Genomic DNA, 23,207 nt, shown 5'->3' with positions numbered 1-23,207 from the left:
TGTTTCTGAGAAGGTATGTAGGGGTGAAAAGTTGGAATGGCAAGAAAAATATTGATAAAAGTAACAGATAAAGGTGATGAAATGATGAGGACAGGAATAAAGAATAAAAAATAATATTCCGGAAAAAATAGGGGTTGTGAAGTTTTGTAAAAGGAAGAAGTTGAAGTAGGTTCTGTTGTAATGGCAAGAAAAATATTGATTGAAATAACATATAAAGATGATGAAATGATGAGAAGAGGACAAGAATAAAGAATAAAAAATAATATTCCGGAAAAGATACGGGTTGCGAAGTCCTGTAAAAGGAAGAAGTTGATGTAGGTTCTGGCAAGTTAAGGATGAGGTAAAAAGAATGGTAAGGAAAAGATAGCAGAATAAATAAAGGAAGCTTGCGCCTAATACCGGTATGGTAGCCTAAGGAAGAATAATAATAATGAGGAAAAAAAATAGTAAGTCTTTCAGAGATGTGGGTTAGAATGTTGGAAGGTAGGGAAAAGCATAATACGAGGATAATGGAAGATGATGGATGGGAGGAGGAATAATGAAGAAAAAGTGGTAAGGATTCTGGAAATGGGCATAAGCTCAAAAGTTGGATTGGAGGACAAAAATGAGATGGATTCCGGGAAGCCAGAGGTGATGAGAAAAATGGTGTGGAAAAGCATGGGTTCCGGTAGCGGAATAAAGTTAGAAAACGAAAGTGGGGACTGGGGAGACTAGGAATAAAAAAATGGTTAAGACACTAGAAAAGGATATGAGTTAAAAGTTGTAGCCTAATGGTAAGGAAAACTATGGGCGGAATAAAGAATAACGCTGAAATTGAGAGTCGAACAGCAGACTAATTAGGGAAAAAGAAAAGACTCCGGAAAGACTGGATCAGAAAAGTTGCATTAAGTTAGGCAAGAGGAAGAGAGTGAAATGGGTTCTGAGAAAAGAAGAGTCAAAGGGAAAAGACGTGTGGGATGAAGATGGATGACATATATAAGAGTGGAATATCGGAAAATAATGAGAACATACTAAATTGATAATGGATGAAAGAAAAAAGAACGTTGATGGGAAGTAAAGGGAAGGGAGTGAATATGTAGTGATAACCTAATAAGAATGTAGGAAGATGACGATATTGAGTTTGGGAGAGAAGAATAGCGAGGCTACTACAATAAGGATTCCTGAATAGACAGGGACAGAACATTTACTGAAGATGAGGTCGGTGAAATGGGTTCTGTGAAGATAAGGAGGCGGCAAAGATAAAAAAGTGAATAACAGTAAGAATAATGTGTAAGAGAGTACTGAATGAGAAGGTGAAGAACGACGGCAGGATGGCAAGGACTCCGGATAAAAGTAGCGTATGAGAAGTTAGATATGAAGGTGGTGAAATGGACTCTTGATTGTAAGGAGAGGGTGAAAATAGAAGGGTGGCGCGGCGAGGAGCGCTAAAAGGTGTCTGATGAAGTAGGGAACGGATGAGGAGGGGAATAATGGACTGGTTGGGACCTGGGGGTACTTAGGGTCCACGGAGAGGAGAGAAAAAGAGAAAGAAAAGGAGATGAAAAAAGAATATGATAATGTGAAGATGAAGTAAGAAACGAATGAGAAAGGAAATAGTGGACTGGAGTATTTTTTTGAGAAGAACAGAAGAAGGGGAATAACTAAATAAAAAGAGGGAGAAGAGTACGATAGTGATGGGAACTAAATGAAGTAGGGAGTGGATAAGGAGGGAAATACTGGAGTAAACTAATATATAAAGGCTTTTCGTCTCATCAGCTCTCCTTCTTTTACTGACTTTCTTCTACCTTTATCTCTTCGTCGCACTGTTGCACCTTTATCTCGTTTTTGTCGCTACTTCAATGGTTACTGCTAAGTCTGCTAATACTAATACCAAGTCTGTTCACTTCCTTCTAAAACGGCTCCAAGCTCGTGCAGGAGCGGAGCATCGGAGTGACGTCGACTGGCTCTGACAGTGGCATGAGCCGCACGAAACTCTTGACCATAATGGAGGGTGGGTGTTTGCTCCACTACTCAGACCATGACACTTTTTCGGTTCGGTGAAGTGAGGGAAGGGACTGAAATGTGTGAGGGAAGGTGTGGGGGTGTGATGGAAGGTGTAGGGGTGTGAGGGAAGCACTTCTTCCCCTGCTTCGTTTTCCGTGGTTATAAATATTTAATTTGAATCGGCGGTTTTACACATTTTGTTACTTAAGCCAACTGACGTCACACACAAGCCACGCTTCCCTGCGCTCTGATGGAAAGTGAACCGACCTGGTATTAGTAGACTTAGGGTTACTGCCCTTCTGAACTGCCTGCTTGCATTCCTCGTCAATTACGGCGGGCGCGTAGACACCCGTCTGGCGGCAAACTCTAACCCCTTTAATATCCAGTTCCCTAATACAAGGGGTAATCGTTACTCATGTATGCAACAGGTCATTTCTGGAACTGTCTTCCCTAGTCTGCATTTCCTGCTGCTCGTGGTCACCAGTCTTGTAAACGCAGTGTGTCCAGGCATCTTGTAGTGAACGGATCTTGAATTTGGCTGTCTTATTATTTTTTCTTGGAGGGAACAGTCTTGCGGGTGTCCAGCCTTTGGTTCCTTCTACCTTACATAAAAAAGAAACAGTTGGGAGTTATGCTTTTTAAGGGTTAGGAAATGGAAAAAAAGGGGGATGTTCGGGAAAAGATTAAATGTAGTAAGGAGCGGTTGAGTTGGGGGGGGGGGGAATAATGGAGTGGACTCCAGTTAGGCATTTAGGGTTCAGGGAGCGAGGTGAAAAGAGGAAATTATGTAGGAAAAAAAAGTGGGAAGGAAAGAAAGTGAATAGCTTAGCCTAAAAATATTTGATGATGATGATGATGGGGAAGTGGAGGATGTGAAACGGGAAAGAACGTTGTGGATGGGAATGAAGGTTGTTTTAGATTTAACGGGAAGAGAAGAGAAAAACAGGGGAGCTAAATAAAGCTGAAACAGAGGAACGATGTGGTAATATGAAGATGGAACAAAGACCGGATAAGGAGGGGAATACTGGAGTGGATGGGAGTTGGAATGTCAGAATTTAGCAAGTGTAAGAAAGTAGCTCAAGAAAAGAGGAATAGAAAGCTATGATGATGATTGAGGAAAGTGAAGTATGGAATAAATTAAGAGACAATGTGGATGACAGTATGTGTAGTTTTGTTTTGGGGAGAGATGTGAAATGAGGAGAGTATACAGAATTTATATATACGTAGAATGAACAGGTAGGTGAGGAAACGAGAGGAAAAGAATGTGAAGATGGGAGGAAAGCGAAGAATGATGATGAAGAGGGTGAGTGTAGATTGGATGGGATTTTTTTTTTTTTTTTTTTTTTAGAAAGAGAGAAAAATTATGAAAACAGGAGCAACTCAAGAACAGATGGAAGAGAAGGCCGTAATGGTGGTGGTGATGATAATGGGCAAGGGGCAATAAGGGTGTTTATAGTTTAGAGCAGAGGGAGAAGAATAACAAGAAAAAAGAAAAGGGGCTCAAGATAGGAAGAGTCAAGAGCGTGGTAATACTCGCAGGAGGAAATGAAGTATAGCTACAGTGAATGAAGAAGTAATTAAAGCGGATTTGATTAAGGAGGTGGTTTAAAGCAATGCCCTTTGTGTGTGTGTGTGTGTGTGTGTGTGTGTGTGTGTGTGTGTGTGTCTTCTTGGATATTTCTAAACTACAGCCTTTAGCGACTTGACTCAATGTGAAACTACTGTATAACTCACTGAATGACGATTGGCAGGTGCTGACTACAACAAATGAAGCCAAGTAAAAAAGCAACATTTTAAATCCTATGGCTATGCAGCTCAGTTCACGAGGGAAACAATTCGGTTCTATGAAAGATAGAGAAGTCTTTAAATATTGGGGCTGCTATGAACAATGGAGCAACATGTCTTCTTTCTTCCCTCCTACCATCATCATTCTTACCTTCCCTCTTCGGTCGTCATATTGTTAATTCAGGATTCATTTATGACTTTCATGATGAACTTCAAACAGAATTTTGACATTTTTAGCTTATCGTTTACCTTGTTGGGCAGTGTTGTGTTCCTCCATGGGTTACGCGTACTCCTGTTCGGAAATACTAGCTTGAATAAAACTGTTTGAAAATTTACAAGAATAAAATATAAGAGATACGTTGTTTGGTTGAGTACTATTAGAACGTAAGCTTAAAACGTACTCGGTCGCATATGAGCCCCTTCAACCCGATGGCGGATCAATGTTTATAATCTTCACGTATTTTTATTTTGATTAGGGGATGAGGCTGAACATACTAGGAATCAGTCCCTACACTACTGGAGATCCTTCTCAAATCACATAAAGTCGTCTGGAGGCAGGAAGGAAAAAACATATATGAGGTACCGGTACTTGCGCTGAAGACCTTAACCCCTTCAGTTTGATGACCTATTTAATTGATATGTCCTTGCTACGTTCAGACGATTCTGTTCAGCTTTGTGGAGAGATCGTGGTAGTAATGGGTAAATGAAGGCTACATCTAACTCCTCTAGTTCGAAAAGTTTCTCCTAAGCTGTGTGTGTAAAAGCGTTTGAAAGTAGCAAGAAATACACAGTACGTAAACATGGAAGTGCACAGGCTCGAAAGCAGGTAGTGGTGACATGTGAAGGTGTGTGGCACATGAGAGGACGGCTGGGCCTCAGAGAATGATCTAGCTATCAGTTCTGTGGCCAAAGCGGGGCAGGTATAAAAAATCATAACATCCGCCTGCATATAAACCACTTCAACTCGAGGACGCAATTTCTGTTATTTTTACTGCCTCCAGGTTATCGTTTTCTGCCTATCAGAGTCTTTTTCCAAGGGAGGGGTTACATGTAGCTTCCATTAACAATTTCCTTGCTACGAGGTTCTCTGGAAATCAGTATAAACACGCCTGGAAGCAATAAGAACAGGAACAAAATTACGTCCTCTCTTGATACTGTTAGCTGTATCAGTTTTCTGTTACTAACTGCAAGTCGAATAAAAATCGTCTGGCTGGAATAGAAAACCAAAGTTGTAATAAGCTGTACGTAGGAACAAGAAAAATATCTGCATGATGCCCTCTGGGTGAGTGCTAAAACAGAGAAGTGAACAACAACAACAAAATGTCGGTACGATTAACTCCTTCACAGAGTGAGGTCGTTTTTTGTTTTATTCTCTCTACCTCCAGGCAGCTTTATTTACTATATTATACTCGTATTTAGTCTTTTTGAACCGGAGACGTAAGATACCGCGTCCAATACTTCCTTCAGTGAATAAAATCCTAATAAAACAGCAAATGTGTATCGGGAAAATGTGTCATCTAAAGGAATAATTTTATTTTTACTACCGTCAGTTTTACGCAGCCTGGGAGAGGCTTTTCGAAGTGGAGGGATTAGATATAGCATTCATTAATTGGTTGACGGCAAATGATCTTCTATAAACTGCATAAAATTGTCTGTTCGATTAAAATAAAAAATATATGTAAGTAATCAGGGAGAGAGAGAGAGAGAGAGAGATTTAACACCACCGCGATGACATATCTTTCCACTTCAGTCTTGTTATTTTAATGTGACTTTAATTTTATGGGAGAAATCTGGTTGTAAAAGGGCTAAGGAAGGCTACATCCAACGCCCCCCCATCTAAAAGTATATCATAAACGGAATATACTCGTATCGATATAACAAGCATAGTATAAAGCGTTAGGAGAAATACCTTGAGGTGGTTTGGCCATGTAGAGAAATTGGAGGATGAGAAACTAACTAGGAGAGTATGTGAGCTAGGTGAAAGGGGGAAGAGGGAGGGGGAGACTGAGGATGAGGTGGTTGGATGGAGTAGTGAGGTACATATGAAAGAGAGGGGTGTAAGTTGGGGGAGGGCAACGAAATTGTAAAGGACAGGGCGACAGAGGCAATATGTTTGTGGCCACCCCTAACGTGATTAAGGAGTCTGGCTACAGGTAGATAGATGGATAGGTAGTATATAATTCTAGTTATGAAAAACTTAACTAAGACTACATCTAACTCCCCCAGCTCAAAAACAAAAAATGTCCTAACTCCTAAGCTGAATAAAATCGTCTGGAAATAGCAGCAGGATAGAATAACCCGCAAGGCATGAACCCGAGGGAGTGTAGGTAAGTAAGCATAAAACATGTCGGTCTGCATATTAATACCGACTCCCGATACGTCACCCTTACCTGTTGGCTGGAAAGGGAGGAGCAGGGGGCGTTATCGACAGGTCTTTCTCTCTCTCTCTCTCTCTCTCTCTCTCTCTCTCTCTCTCTCTCCTGTGACACATAACTTTATAGCCACCACCATCATCATCATCATCATAACTGGTTCAGCCATAAACACTACAGCAAGTGCCCCTCTCATCTTTATAGTAGCATTGAGCTCTCCTGAACATAGACATTGTTGTAGATCAAAGAGTGTCCTCGAGAATAATTATCTAACTTTGTAATAATTTTTAGTCCTGAGTTGGGTATGTCCGTTTGAGGGTACATGAAGTTCAGCAGTGACAAAGAACATGATGTATCGGTCACAGCTTGTGCTTGTTTCACCAAAGGCTTCTGACTTCCACAGAGACTCAGTACAGGTATTGTAGCTACTTTCCGTGTACTCTGATGACTGGCATGAGTAGTAAGTACAGAGGAAAATCGACAGGTTAGAGTTTAAAACGTCAAACGCATTTGCATTTAGCGAAAAGAAGCATATATATATATATATATATATATATATATATATATATATATATATATATACCGGTATATATATATATATATATATATATATATATATATATATATGTATGTCACGGGGTTTTTATAATATCAGGGTAATTTTGATATAAATGGTTAAATATTATTTAATTTGATAATAATATTCAATAATATTGAAGAGCAGAGACAATGATTGTCTTGCTACATCAAGCAACGATTACTTTACGCTGACTTGCTAAGATTCTCAAGAACGAGAATTTATAAACTTTCTCAACAGTACACAGCAGAGACTAATTACTCACAATTGCTGAATTACTGTACTGTTAGCCTCTGGAGAAAGTTACATCACCCCTGACAATAAATAACTAATACTAACATCAGGTTCTTGCCGATGCTTAACTCCCAGGTGGCACAACGGATATTAAGTTAATACAACAAGACTGGTCTAAGTACCAGTTATGAAAGCAAACGTTTATGCAAGCTAGGAGCTATATGGAAAATAAGCTTAATTATGGAGAAATGAAACAAGATTTTACTTTACATTAAGCTCGAGAAAGGAACTGTTAAATTTATTAATTACAAAAAAATAAATTTAACGTTACAATTCAAATCAAATTAAATGAGACGCACTCACTCACTCACACAGAAGCTAAATACTTACGCCTAGGAAAAACACCTTAACTAAACTCTTAAAACTAGGAAATACACAAAAGAAATACCAGTCGATGAATGCTATGTATCACCACTAAGGTGGGAGTACTGGGATTACTGAACTAGTGGAGCTTGGGGTGCTAGCTGACCTCTCCACTTCTGAGCACAGAACCTTTCTCCGCCACAGCAAACACAAGACTCCAAGTCGTGGGAACAAAGCGGAGCACTCGGCCGCATTTTTTTAACGGTCGAATGAGCAAGGGCGAACAATAAAAAACAATAGTATCGCTCAGTACAGCACTTAGTGACGTGCATTAAATCGGTCACTTTTGAAAACGGTGACGAATGATTTGAAAAGTATACTCCGAAATGGAGGGAGAAACGGTTAGCTGAGCGATACACAGTGAGTTTTCCACTAATAGTTCGTGGCTTCTCACAAAAGGAAAATGTCGCGAACTGATTCGTGACATTACGCCCTTACAAAGTTAAATTTTTTCCTTATGGGAAAAAATTTGTGGATATATATATATGTACACATCCTAAGTCATTCGCACAAGATTCACACTGTGGTGTGTGTGCTATCCTGCTACAGGAGAAAGTCGCAGTCGCCAGTGAGCGAAAAAACCTCGTATTTACGTTAATAGAAACAAGCTTGAGGGAAAAACTCCGTGGAGACTGTGAAAATCCTGTACTCAGGTCAAACTGAGCGAAAGTTCGCTACATTTACATTAACAACTAATTGTTATGTAGTGCAGTGTATGTAATACACGGTGTAGGTGTGACAGTTGTAGTGTAACTGTACCTACGTGTAAAATGACACAGTAATACAAATTTATAGTAAAATAATGATGACGAGGCAGAAGAGAAGGGCGGCAGCATGCAACAGGAACGGCCAGCTTGCACGGCAATGCTGCACCCACCAGCTACACCTGCGAAAGGAATTAAGGTGGAGCATCAAAACTGTTATTTCTGTCTCTCTCTCTCTCTCTGCCTAGCAATCAGTACTTATGTCATTATTAACCAGGAAACGTAATTCTTGAATTCACAAATTGCTTAGAACCCTTATAGCTTACTGGTTAACGCTTATTAACTAGGAAATGTGCCAATTCTTGAATTAATCAAATCTCTTAGAACGGGCAGCTTACTAGTTAACCTAACATTATTAACCAGGAAACGTGCCAGTTCTTGAATTCACAAATTGCTTAGAACGGGCGGTTTACTGGTTAACCTAACTCTACACTTACGAGTAATACAGGAAGCTGAAAATCGCTACGCAATCTCGGGCAGGTCACGTTTTAACACCCACCGTGGGTGTGAACACTCATGTGGGTAATGTGCATTCTCCGGGAATCCTCAGAGAGGCCCACAGCTCGAGACATTCCACAAGGTAATTCATACACAGCCTCGGACTGTCTCTGCAAGGTTCTCAAACTTCCCCCTTAACTTATGGTATACATGTATGTACAAGCCCTGGATATACTGTGTCCTGTAGGGCCGAGTGAGACGTCTGGTCTACACTTTTAACTGGGAACCAGGCTGGTCCTTGGATTACTCAAATCGCTTAGGATGCCTATTTACGGAACCCAATATACAACAGTTGCTAGTTAGTAAGCAGTTAGTAGGTGAGACATCAGGTCTACACCCACATTACCACTACCCTGTCTCTCATGACTCAGAGATTACAGGTGTGGTCAGAAATGGCACAGGAAGGGCATGTCCCTGATTAGTGGTGATACTTTGGCACACACTGCAGAAACGGACAAAACTATCTATGTCTCGTCCCATCTCTGGCCAGAAAAAGTCAGCTCGGATACGGCCCTGGGTCTTCCTTTTGCCCATGTGACCTCCTGAGGCTGAACAATGACCCCATTGTAACACTGCTAGGCGGTACTTGGCGGGAACGACAAACTGCAGTCGAACCTCGCCCTCGGGTGTTCGTGACTCATGGTAGAGCCGTCCTTGTTTACGAAGGAACTTGGCTCGACCTCCCCGTGAATACTTAATCACTCGACCCTTTTGTTTGTTCCGCACAGCAGCAAGTGTCGGGTCAGAATGTTGTTCTTGCACAACAAGTTGACTACACATCAGATCTTGCGGCGATTCAATGATCACTGGGGTGACACAGTCTAGAGCCTCAGCCATGGCTCGTGTTACCGCAGCAGCCGAAGTCTGAGTAGCGTCATCGGAGCAACTATCCTTGACTCCATTAATATTTCCAATGATGAGTTCAAATAAAGGTTCTGGCATGACAACTGCAAGTGTCATACCAGTATAAAATGGAGATGCCACCTGGATACATGCCTCAGGGAACAATCTCACTGATCCATCAATAAGGTTTGCATGGATCTGTCGACCTGTATACTGCTCAGGCCGAACTAGACTCTGCTTGACAGAGCAACCTGAGGAACCATTGTCTCTCAGGACCTTCACAGGAATGCCTCCCACAAACCCTGGCTGTACAAGGAAGGTACTGTCACCTGTGGGAGGGCCTGTGGAGGAAGCAGCTAGCCACTCATGAGGCTGCTGAATTGATGTGGCAAACATTGTGCCTTGAGGGTTATATTGGGAAGATGGAACATTGGCCATCTGTAGAGGGGGGTTCACTGTCACTGTGGGACTAGTGAACTGTGGAGAAGTACCCACACTGGTAGGGACGTGACCACCGTACTGCTGCTGAGAAATGAAGGCTGCATTCGCTTCCTGCCTCTTTTGAGCTGGTGAAAAAGTTTGTCCCGAAGGTCGATTGCGTGGCTGATACTGCTGCTGGTTAGGGTACTTGTTGTACCTCTTCCACTCAGGTTTCTGAGTGTTTTGCCCCTGGTCCTTCCACTGCGGTTTTGGACCTTGGCCATTACTCTGAGAATGGCCTTGGTGCTGGGATTCAATCTGAGACGGTTTCCCAGATTTATCAGGTTTTCTGTTCCAGGTGTTTTGCTTACGAGTTTGATACCCGTATGCAGTAAAGAATGCGTCAGCCTTCTCTACCATTTGGCTGGCATCTTTCACCTGGCAGATCTTAAGCTGTGCTATGAGCTCAGCAGGCCACGACCTCTCTAGCTGTGTACGCAGCATAAGGTCAATTATCCCCTCACGCGTGGAAGGAGTTTCATCTTTCTCCATCCACTCACCTAGGTAAGCAGTGAGACGGTCGAGGAACTGAACAGCTGTCTCCTTGTCTTGGAGACGAGCTCGCATGAACTGAGCTTTGGCGTCGTCTACTGTGAGACCATACGCCTTAATGAGTGCAGCTTTCATCACTTCATACGTGAGATTGTCTCCACGAATTCTGTGGAGAATATCGAGGGCAGGGCCCTCAAACAGGCTAAGAAACTGAAGCCGCTTAGCTGCATCATCGAGCTGGTAAAGCTGAGCCATGTCTTCAAATCGAGCTATGTATGGCTCGATTCGCTCGCCATCTTTGTATGGGGGAAGCTTGATGTGTGGGGTCGCCATAACATGTGCAGGGAGAGCGCTCGTGGAGCTTGAACCAACTGCACCAGATGTGTCTGAACCCAAGGAATCTCGCTTGAGCTTTAGCACTTCAAGTTCATGTTCTCGTTCTTTGTCTCGTTGTTCACGCTCGTATTCGCGCTCTTTCTCACGCTGCTCTTGTTCATATGCACGCTCTCTTTCACGTTGTTCGCGCTGTTCTCGCTCGTATTCGCGCTGAATCTTACGCTCTTCACGGGCATCATTCTCGCGCTGCTGCTCCTGATTATGCCGTGAGAGTATGTATTCTTTAATTTCAGTTGGGTCTGTAAGACCCATATCTTTGGCTTCCTGTAAAAATATGGTGGTAGCCATGTCGCTAACTCAATCTAAATAACTAGCGACTCAGTACTGATTGCTGCTTCGCAAACGAATGCTAATAAACACAAGTAAAGAGTACAGACACAAGCTAGTGGTGACCAGTCTTATCCAGTTAACTGGCAAAGAATAAATCAAAAATGTAAATGACTGGGAAGACTCAATAATAAACACAATGGGTACGCCGACTTCCCAGGAGCGAATAAAATCGTCTGGCGTTACCAAGAATAAACTAGAGTTAAGTACTCTATTGATTAATAAAGCAAAAACTCACTTGCTAAATTAACGGTAACCACCAGTAAACTTGTGCCTATAAACTTTAATAATAAATACCTAAATATGAATGAGTGAGCACTATCTCGTGAATAGCTTTAGAGCTAGGAGTTAATATCCTGGAATGAGGTCGCCAATTGTCACGGGGTTTTTATAATATCAGGGTAATTTTGATATAAATGGTTAAATATGATTTAATTTGATAATAATATTCAATAATATTGAAGAGCAGAGACAATGATTGTCTTGCTACATCAAGCAACGATTACTTTACGCTGACTTGCTAAGATTCTCAAGAACGAGAATTTATAAACTTTCTCAACAGTACACAGCAGAGACTAATTACTCACAATTGCTGAATTACTGTACTGTTAGCCTCTGGAGAAAGTTACATCACCCCTGACAATAAATAACTAATACTAACATCAGGTTCTTGCCGATGCTTAACTCCCAGGTGGCACAACGGATATTAAGCTAATACAACAAGACTGGTCTAAGTACCAGTTATGAAAGCAAACGTTTATGCAAGCTAGGAGCTATATGGAAAATAAGCTTAATTATGGAGAAATGAAACAAGATTTTACTTTACATTAAGCTCGAGAAAGGAACTGTTAAATTTATTAATTACAAAAAATAAATTTAACGTTACAATTCAAATCAAATTAAATGAGACGCACTCACTCACTCACACAGAAGCTAAATACTTACGCCTAGGAAAAACACCTTAACTAAACTCTTAAAACTAGGAAATACACAAAAGAAATACCAGTCGATGAATGCTATGTATCACCACTAAGGTGGGAGTACTGGGATTACTGAACTAGTGGAGCTTGGGGTGCTAGCTGACCTCTCCACTTCTGAGCACAGAACCTTTCTCCGCCACAGCAAACACAAGACTCCAAGTCGTGGGAACAAAGCGGAGCACTCAGCCGCATTTTTTTAACGGTCGAATGAGCAAGGGCGAACAATAAAAAACAATAGTATCGCTCAGTACAGCACTTAGTGACGTGCATTAAATCGGTCACTTTTGAAAACGGTGACGAATGATTTGAAAAGTATACTCCGAAATGGAGGGAGAAACGGTTAGCTGAGCGATACACAGTGAGTTTTCCACTAATAGTTCGTGGCTTCTCACAAAAGGAAAATGTCGCAAACTGATTCGTGACAATATATATATATATATATATATATATATCATCAGCCGTGTGAGTATCCACTGCAGGACCGGCCCACGATCTACACCGGCCTATCCCGACCGAAATCGGGACGATACAGCCAATGTATCTCTACCATGTGGCTTAGGCTGTCTGGTAGAGATTGTATGTAGTGTGACAAGTGCTTGTCAGTGAAATTGTAGTGGCTTTGGATGTGTGTGTAGTGTGTGAACCAAGTGTAATCGGCCCGCGTAAGCCGACTGGGTGCAAGCATACTTTATAGTAAGCGACACTGGTTCAACCTCAGCACCCCTTGTGTCCGCCAATGCAGTACGTGGCCGGGTGAACACTCCCAAAGTTTATTACCCTGGCGGGACGCGAACCCTGGTTCACCCGTGCACGAAACTCACACTCTACCCCTGTACCACAGAACCTCCGTATATATATATATATATATATATATATATATATATATATATATATATTAGTAAATTGTCTTAGTGGATAAGTTGAAGGTCCACTAAGTTGAAGTTTTACTAGTTTCAAATATAAAACGATGGTACGGTATGTATTTAATGTCTCAAAATTTCCAAATAAAAACTATCCGAATCCAAATCTGAGTATTGGTTATTCTGGTTCATCACCATGAGTGTAGATATTTACCTAATGCCACTTGGTCACTCTCATGACTACAGTACATTTCTCGTGTTACTATGAAATTTGATGATCCTCGGTATGAGGCATGAATTAGTTTCTGTGGTCAGTAAAGTCAGCTCTTCCGCCTGACAATAAACAGCGATCAAGTGGTGAGAAAGGGATTAGGGATCTTCGTCAGGTTAGACAGAACGTGCTACAGGGAGTTCATTCCACATCCCCACATGAAATAAAGCTGCATGATTATAGAATCATATGGAACGGGCATCGGATAATGTGGCGTTCAAAGCAGCTGTCCTTGAAACACGTTCTGTACTACAAGTCAGCAGGAATTTAACACACAGGTTGAGTGACACTGGTGATAATCTTACACATCTTATGAACAGATCTGATATTTCGACGATGCCATATACCGTTGTTGATGTTCTGTAATCCCAGTCTGTCTGATGGAGCAGATCCATCAACCGTAGGCAAGCAGGAAGGCGGACGCAAGCCGGAAGGGAGTATGGTTTCAATCGGTTGAATATTCTTTCAGATCGCATTGGGTAAAAAATTGTGACTTTTCCGGATATTCCGGATATTACCTAATCTCACATGAAGGATTAAAGCTAGAGCCACCAAAATTGGTGGACTTAGAGACTGTGATGACCTAAGGTGACATGCACAAGATCAGTGACCTTGACCTCAAGGTTTCTTTCTGCTTTAGTAGGCAATGGCTGTGTGAAGTTTCTCTTTATGAAAATTGTCCTTGGACAGTTTTGCTGTGTTCTAGCTATGATGATGATGATGATTATTGATATTATTTGATGAAGCATTGACGGAAATTGAATCAAGATCATAGAATTTTTTAACAGTGATGGACAACTTCAGTCCACCCAACCCATACCATCCTGCTGTCTCTTCTCCCAACTTCCCCCCTTTCACCCATTCAATCCCCCGCATCCCCTCCCCTCTCCCCCAGAGTCCCCCGTACGTGGTGGGTGAGTGATGGTTCCTCTGAATGTAAATGATCCCCCATAGTTTTATAAATGGGCACTGAGGCGCTTGAAGGACCTCTCTCAGGCAAGCCTCAAAGTTGGTGGGTTTGCTGATACGTGGGAGTGAGTATATTCTGTTTCTCTTTGTCTGTGTCTGTATCCCTTTACCTCGTTGGGACTAAGATTTTTATGCTTCTCTCTCTCTCTCTCTTTCTCTCTCTCTGTAACCTAATGAGATCTTCCATGTCTTCCCCAGGTGAGTGCCTACAGCTTTAAGCACGACTTTGCGTAATGAAGAAAAGATGCCATAAGATTTATTTGAATATCTTAAATTAGTAGCATCAAAAGCTTTTATTTATCTTGGCGTAAGGTCTGTAGAGTCAGCGAATCAACACAGCTACAAATTCCCCTGCCCCCCCCCCCGTCTCTCTCTCTCTCTCTCTCTCACACACACACACACACACACACACACACACAGTGGTAACATAATGATATGGGGTTGTTTTAGCGGGGAAGTGAGCAGGGGAGGCCACAACTTCCTTCCTAAAAACACAACGATGAATGCTGACAGGTCTGTGAATGTACTGGACAACCATCTGCAATTTTTACATTCATTGTTGCTCACATTTTATGCAGGATTGTGCGCCAAGACACAAGGCAAAAAGGATTATGAAATTCCTCTCAGATCATGACACTGAATTTCTGCGTTGGCCAGGTAACTCACCGACTTTGAATTTCATCGAAAACGCATGCAATTATATGAAGGGCAGGCTTACATCATGCAATACCCCGTCAGTGCTTCACCTTATATATGAATTTCGCAGCATGTGGGTGAAGGAGATGACTGCAGAATACCTCCAAAATTTTGCAAACAGCATGCCCAAACGCCTTCAGACTGTAATTCAGGGCAAGGACAACGCGACCAAGTAATAGGATGCTGTTATGCAACATAGTTTATTCTGTGTCATTAACATAGCCCGTGTTTTTTTTTTTTTTTTTTTTTTTTTTTTTTTTACAGTATGCTCTGTGCGGTCAGTTTCTTTGGCAGAGTCTGTGCTTTCCATGATAAAATAATTACATGATCGAAAAACCTCTTGTCACTGCGGATAAAAGCTATGCAAGGCCTTTACTCCGAATGAGGCGTTGTAAATACCAGGCCCCATTTTATTTTTCAGAACAGGAGCGGACCACAGAAATCACTTCACTGTGGCTAGACGATAGGAAAACACAGATGGAAACGAGAGAAAAATAAAGGAAAAATGTTAGAGAGAGAGAGAGACAGACAGAGACGACTCAGATTTATGCCTGACGCCTGGACAAGGGTAAGTAAGGCAGACAGTAATTGCAAAGTACGGTATCAATCTTTAACTGGAGCACGACCCACAAGAGTCTGTCAAGGAATTTGAGAAGTTTGTTTCCTTCAGTACGACGTTATATTATTTCCGTTATTATTTCCAGGTGATTTTATTTAGCTTTGGAGAGAAATCTAACAGGTAAAAAGAGCTAAAGAAACCTATATCTAGATTGGAGACAGAAATAATCGAGCCGCAGAGGTCAAGAGCATTGAAAAATTTGGTAAGACCTTAAAAAAATCAGGAAACGGAGAAGCACAGAAGGAGAATAACTGGGGATGAGAAAATTTGGAATGAAGGGATTAGGGAAATGACAAGGAGATTAGGGACATTTCCAACAGGAGAATACAAGAGAGAGAGAGAGAGAGAGATGAAACGAAGTTCTCAGCTGCTTATATAAAGGAAAACGGGAGGTAGCGGGAGGAATAAAGGGAAAATGAAAGAACGCACCATGAAGGAAAGAGATGAAACCTAGAGGAAGAAAGAAAAAACGGGCAATAAAAGAGTCGAGAGAGAAGGAGGCTTAGAGAAAATGAAAGGACGCACCATAAGAAAAAATAACAGAAAAATAAAAGAACGAATCATGAAAAGAGCGAAGTAATAAGGAGTTGAGAAAGAACAAGAAGACATCGGTATATAAATGCCTACTGACCACATACAGACATTAAGACCGTCTGTTTATGCTTAATCGCAGTCTGCCTCAAGAAACAGGTAATGATCGATGTTATATACAATATAAAGGACCCCACTTGTACTGCTAGCTTAACAGGGACAAATGGGAAAGAAGTTATATTCAAGATCCTGATCCGCCTGAACACTGAAATTGGACTTTCCTATTTGCGTTCTGGATTTGTTAATTTATGAGCCACGGAGAGAGAGAGAGAGAGAGAGAGAGAGAGAGAGAGAGAGAGAGAGAGATTAGGGGAGAGGGAATTGCCTTACAACGGCACAAAATTTCTTTCAGCGACGAAAAGTAGGGAGGAAAGAAAATGCAAAATCTTTCGACCACAACCACCACACTCACCGCAGCTGCTCTTCCCAAGGCAACTTATTAAAAAAGAGAAAGGGAGGGGAAAAAGTTAGGTTAACTTGTTTGCTGATATCAAGGTCCGCCATTGCCGGGTGTCATTTGCACGGAGTGGCTTTATGCTGGAAGTTACCGTTCCATTCTCTATTAAGTTTGGTATTAACCTAACCAAACTTAACCTAACCTTAACCTAACCTTATCCTAGATCAACCTAACCTAAATAAATCTAAAATAAGCTAATTTTAATTCACGAAATGACTAATTTCACAATCTGCCTGTAACATACATATATATCTATATTTATGTATATCCATATATCGACCTATAGTTTACCTATAGGTCGATAAGACAACCAACTATCTTCCTGGCACATGTATTTCATACAGTGTTGTTGATAAATGGCACAAAATTTGAGATACCGTACGGATACTTTCAAAATAGAAGTTAAACGGCCACTCGGTGCATGCGCACTGAGCGAAACGGTTACTTCCAGTATGAGTCACTTCGTGCATACGACACCGAAGCGCCTTCTGTTCCGCAGGAGTGGTGGTGATAAGAGAGGCGAGCAGGCAGCGTTGATAAGAAGTCGTCGTCGTCCGTATCGGGGGGAGGGGGATAAGGGGAAGGGAGTTTGGCCGTTGGGTGGTGCTAGATATTGTTGTTGCTGGGAAGTTGTGATGGTTGTGAAGAACGTATAGTTCGTTCAGTTTAACCTGACATAGAGATTCGTCCTTTTGCAGTTGTTTCACATTGCTCAGTAACAGAAAGACAGTGCTACGTCTCTGTAACCTTTTCGTAACAGATCTTTCGTGAATAGCATCATGTTCTGGTGTTACTCTGATGATATAACTTACCAGTCAGGATAGAGAAATGACAGTATTTGGTTAAGGTGGAGTTCAAAAAGTATAATTAAGACTGTGGTAGACTGTGGTGGGTGGTGTTGGTGATATTAGGGTGGTTTTTCAGAGAGTAGTGATTTTTTGTTTGTGGTAGTGTGGTGTGGTTACGTACGGTTGGTGAAAGTAGGATGACATGGTGACGAAGAAAGCAGTGATGGTACTGTGGTGTAGTGAGTGTGGTGGAGACGGAATGGTTTTATAGGCCCTTTAATTGAATAGTTATAGGGTGCTGGTAGTGGTTGTAAGGTGAGGGCCGAAAAGAAAATAGTGACGATTATGGTAGTGGTATGGTGAGAAATGTGGTGGTATGGTGGTGATAATCGCAGTAAATGTGTGATTGTGGTGGTGTGGTGTGGTGGAGCTGGTGAGCAGGGCAGTGATAATGATGGCGGTGGTGGTGTTGCTGTTTGTACAGGTAGAGTAGATGTTGGTGGTGATGAATATTGGGCGGTGTGGTGAACACGGGTGTGGTAGTGATGATAGTGGTGTTGGGAGGGTGGCTGTGGTTAGCTTGATAAAATAGTGATGAGATTATGATGAGATGGTGGTGATGAAAGCAGGGAAATACGGTAGTGCTGTGAAAGTGAGGGTGATGTGATGAGAATGGTAGTTGTGTGGAGAGATGGTTTCCTTGGTTAGCATCCTAACAAAATACCAGGGGCTGTGAGAGCGACATTTTGTGGCTTTAGATAATACTGCCGGCATAAATATCGACTCACTTCTTTACGATACATAAAGAAACCGCGAACACTGACGCTGGAAACATAGAAGTGCTATCTTTGGAATCCAATGAAATTGTCAGAATATATACCGGTATTGTTTAAATGTTTCATGATTGTTTGTTATAAAAAAGAAAGTGGAGGGTGGTGTTAATACTCGCTGCTTGAAAACCTTGTGTGATGCTAGTTATGCAGACCGTAATTCGTTGCTTTAAAATGACGTGGTGGTAATAATCGCTGTTTTTAAGTCCTTCATTATGAGGTACTGTTTACTGCTTTAACACCTAGTATGGTGTTGGTAATATTCACTGCCTCTGTATGCCATTTACCACGAGTCTCCTTATATGTGAAGATTGGGAAGGTGAGAGTGGTATTCAGTATTGTTATTGCTTGTTCAAAACGTCATTGGTCAATGCCGTCATCTTGTTGTTGGAAGCTGTTGCTGGAGGTGGTAAATGTTACAGGTGTTGGTTGTGTGAGTGATGGGCAGATGGTAGGTTCTGTCACATCCAAAAGTTCGCTGACATTTCCTTCTGGTTGTGATGATGGAATGTGTTGCATGAAAGATTCACATGTGGTAATAATGTGAAGCACACAGTAAAATTTTATGAGAATGAAGGGTACTCTCTGACATGCAGGAAGAAATATGAAATGTTCGAGAACGTTTTTATGTTAGGTGGTGAACTTTTACTCGTTCTGGTTCAGTAGCGGACGGTAATCTCAGTCCAAGTTTTTAGTCGAACAGTTATAGAAATCTTTGCTACATAATAATTAGTATTTTTGTGTCCACAGTTGACCAGCTACGGACAGAAATATCGATCCATTTTTCATTTCAGTTATTTGGTTTTTACATAATTTTATGAAAAAAATGGTCTTCGAAGGTCACATCGGTGGGTTTCAATTGTATTTTCTGTAGGCTTGTAATTTCTCACTGTCTTGTTATTTGTTTGTAGAAGCGAAATATCACTCACCAACTAAATATACTAATTTTTTTTTACTGTTTAGCGATAAATTTTGTACGTTGATAATGGTGCTTGTTCTCGCTGTTGATTTAATTGTTGCTGATATTGATTAGGATATTGTTGTTGCTTCTTGTTATTGCTATTATTACAGATCATGTGACAGCTGATAGTGACGTTGACGCTGTTTGTGATGATGTTGGTCGGTAGGTGAAGGTGTGTCTGTTGATGTTAACTTTTGGTTACGAGAGGTCATTAATAGCCGGATAAATTCGTTTGTTGATAGCAGTAATACGAGAGTTGAGGTTCCTGTCGTCATCAGAGGGTTAAATGGAACTGTTTTTATTCCTCGTACGAGAAGAAATTAGTCAATGAAATCGACTAGCAGAAGCAGACTTAAGATCAGGAAGACTGTCATCAGAAAGTTAATGCTGTTGGTACTGATGCTGTTGCTCTTGCTGTTGTTATTGTTGTTGATGTGACGCTGTGTTGTTATTAGTTGCTAGCAGTTTTTGCTGTGGGGGGTAATATATCCCCTTCAGCACGAAGACGTTTATTTTCTTTTTGTTTCTGGTATCCTCAGACAGTTTTATTAAGCTTAGGAGATACCTTTCAAACTGGAGGGACTGGATTTAGATGTTATAGGCCTATACGGTATCCAAGTTGTTACACCCTCAATATCTCTCCATAATTAGTCAGTAGATGAGGAAGTAGCCGTTTCCACGGTATGCACTTTTTAAGCAAAAGAGAGGCCTGAAGTGGCAACTCGAGGACGCTGCTTAAATAAGAGCCGAAGTAAAAATTAATCTCGAAGTTCCAGTTGATGTAGGACGACGTTAAGCCAAGTCCGCTATCTTTGTCTGATCAATGCTAGCTGTGGAACTGTAAAGAAAACTGACAGCTCAGCTGGAGAGAAGCTGTGCCTGTAAATGAGTTCAGTGCTAGATCTGTGAGTTACCGGGCTTCTCCCCTGAGTCATGTTTCGTTCCTGGAATAACTTGGAGGGACATCTTTGTGCGCTGTCGTGCTTACTTTGAGAGAGACCATTTAGTGAAGGACCTTTGAACCGACCTTCATTAACTGGTGTGATACAATGTTGTGTGTGTGTGTGTGTGTGTGTGTGTGTGTGTGGTGTTTTATACCGTTACTACTGCCAAACGATGTTATTCAACGACCACCTTGTAGTTAAGAAATTTATCTCATCAGTCTATTAAAAATTTTCATTGGATTCTTGTCATCACTTTTTTTTTTCCTTGCTAAGGTGAGGACTTTCAGTTTAGTGAATGAAAAAGTCTCCAGTAATTCCTTCAGTATGGTAACATCTTTTAGAGTAAAAAATTTGTCACCTCGCCTATATGACGCATTTTACTTTACTCCCGCCTCTTTTCTTGATCTGTCTTTTCGCTCATACTTTCCTCTCTCATAGGCAGCTGGGACCGGTTTTATGGACGGATAGCCTTGTATAGTTGGGATGGGACTCATCTTAGCTGGCAGGGAGTTACGATTTTAGCTGGAATAATAGATAGGGAGTTGGAGGGATTTTTTCGAGGTTGAGAAGTAGGTGTACAGGAAGTTGCAGCAACTGCATTCAGAAATCATTATTACCATGTTTGGATAGATGCATCAAGACTTACAAAATTAAGAACAAAAGTTCAACCATTAGTGTAGATACATCCAATCAGGCACATCAAATTGAGCAGGCGATGATAGATGATAGAACAAGCGATGATAGAAGGGCGATAAGCGATAGTACAAAAAATTGTTATATTAGTAAACAGTTTCCTAGTTAGTAAGAAAATAAATAACAGTAAATGCCAAGGTAGAAGCATAATTACTAGTAATAATCTGAAAGTGTACTACACAAACAGCCGGAGTTTACGTAATAAAATGGATGAACTGAGGGTTTTAATTTGTACAGAGAAAATAGACATTGCCGTTATTAGTGAAACTTGGATGAATACAGACACTCGAGAATTTTTAGCAGAATATCAGATTAAAGGCTATATTATTTTTGTGTCAAACCGTCAGGGAAGAAAGGGGGGAGGTGTAATTTATGTAAATGATTCATTAAACTGTTACAATAAAGCAGACATTAAAGTAAATAGGGACACAGAAAGTGTCTGGGTTGAAATTAGTAACAATAGGGAGAAATTCTGGGTTGAAATTAGTAACAATAGGGAGAAATTAGTCTTAGGAGCAATTTACAGATCTCCTAATTTAAGTAGAGTTGATAGTAAATACCTTTGGGAGGAAATTAGGAAAGCATCACAGTCCAGCTTAGTAATAATTGTAGGGGACCTTAATCTGCCAAGGATAGATTGGAGAAATCAGACAGGAGATGCAGAGTCAGAGAAATTTCTAGAGGTAGCACAGGATAATTTCCTTTATCAGTATATCAGAGAGCCCACCAGAGGTAATAATATACTAGATTTGGTTTTAGCTAATAAAGAAAATATCATTAGCGATATAGAGGTTGGTGGACGACTTGATAATAGCAATCATGAAGAAATTAAGTTCAAATTTATTTGGGAAGTCTGTTCCACTGAAAATATCTCCACCGTTCCTAATTTTCGTCTAGGAGATTTCGATGGCTTAAGAGCTTATTTTCGAACGGTATTCCACAGGGAGATTAGCTATTTGAGGGAATGCCAGGTCAGTGGGGAACCCCAGGTCATAGGTGAAGGGCAGGAAACACGTGGGAATGTCCGTCAGGTGTCTGTGAAGAGGGAGGTGGTAGATGGGAATGTAGTCCAGGTGACGGGAATTAACTTGGCTCCAGTACCAAGCAGACGTTCGACCAGTGAGAAGTATAACGAGCTAGTAAATATAATACACGGAGGCCAAGATAGATATAGCCTTTCAAAACCGTTTAGAACGAATAATTCAGAACCAAGATGGTTAAACAACAGATTAAAATCTCTCATAGGCCAAAGGAAAGGAATATATAGAAAAATAAAACGTGGAGAGGAACTCTTACGTAACCGGTACACGATTTTAAATAGAGAAGTAAAGAGTGAGATAAGAAAAGCAAAGAGAAGTTATGAAATTAATGTTGCTAGTGAATCAAAAGAAAACCCCAAGGGTTTTTATCAGATGTACCGTACGAAAAATATAGGATAGGACCACTCAGAACAGAATCAGGTGACATGACCAGTGAAGATAAAGAAATGTGCTCCATCCTAAATAATTATTTCATATAACTATTCACCAAGGAAAATCTAGACCTGGTCCCTCAAGCAGCAAATATTTACGATGAGAATACGGAACATATTCTTAGTAAAATAACCATTAGTAAGGAGGACGTATTGAAAGAAATTAATAAGTTAAAACCTCAAAAATCGCCAGGTCCGGACGATATATATGCAAGAATTATAAAAGAAACCAAAGAAGAATGATGTCAGCCACTTTTAACATTAATGACTCTTTAAGTTCAGAAGAAGTTCCAGAGGCGTGGAAGACCGCAAACGTAGTGCCCATCTTTAAAAAGGGTGATAAATCAGCTGCGTCGAATTATCGTCCGATATGTCTAACGTCAATAGTAGGAAAAATGTTGAGTCAATTTTGGCAAATAAGATTAGAGAACATTTAGAAAGATTTAATCTTATAAACGAAAGTCAGCACGGATTCAGGCAAGGACGATCCTGCCTCACAAACTCGTCATTCTACTCGGAGGTCTGTGTGGCAGTAGATAGCGATAAAGCTTACGATGTTATTTATCTGGACTTTAGGAAAGCTTTAGATAGGGTCCCACACGAAAGGTTAGTTAGAAAGGTTCGAGCACACGGTATAGACGGCGATATCTTAAAATGGATAGAATCCTGGCTGAAAGGACGAAAGCAGAGTCGGACTGGGGATTAGTAACTAGCGGTGTACCACAGGGTTCAGTACTCGGTCCCATATTATTTATTATATATATAAATGATCTAGACTTAGGAGTCAATAGCAGCATCAGCAAAATTGCCAGCGATACAAAAGTAGGGCGTATCATTAACTCGACTGACGATTGCCATAACTTACAAAAAGACCTCGATACATTGTCCAAATGGTCTAAAACT

This window comes from Coenobita brevimanus, chromosome 23 (genome assembly GCF_032717465.1).
Source record: "Coenobita brevimanus isolate Jiangsu-jjx chromosome 23, ASM3271746v2, whole genome shotgun sequence".
Lineage (NCBI taxonomy): Eukaryota > Metazoa > Arthropoda > Malacostraca > Decapoda > Coenobitidae > Coenobita > Coenobita brevimanus.
The sequence above is the reverse complement of the archived record's forward strand: the minus strand, read 5'-3'. Positions refer to the sequence as shown.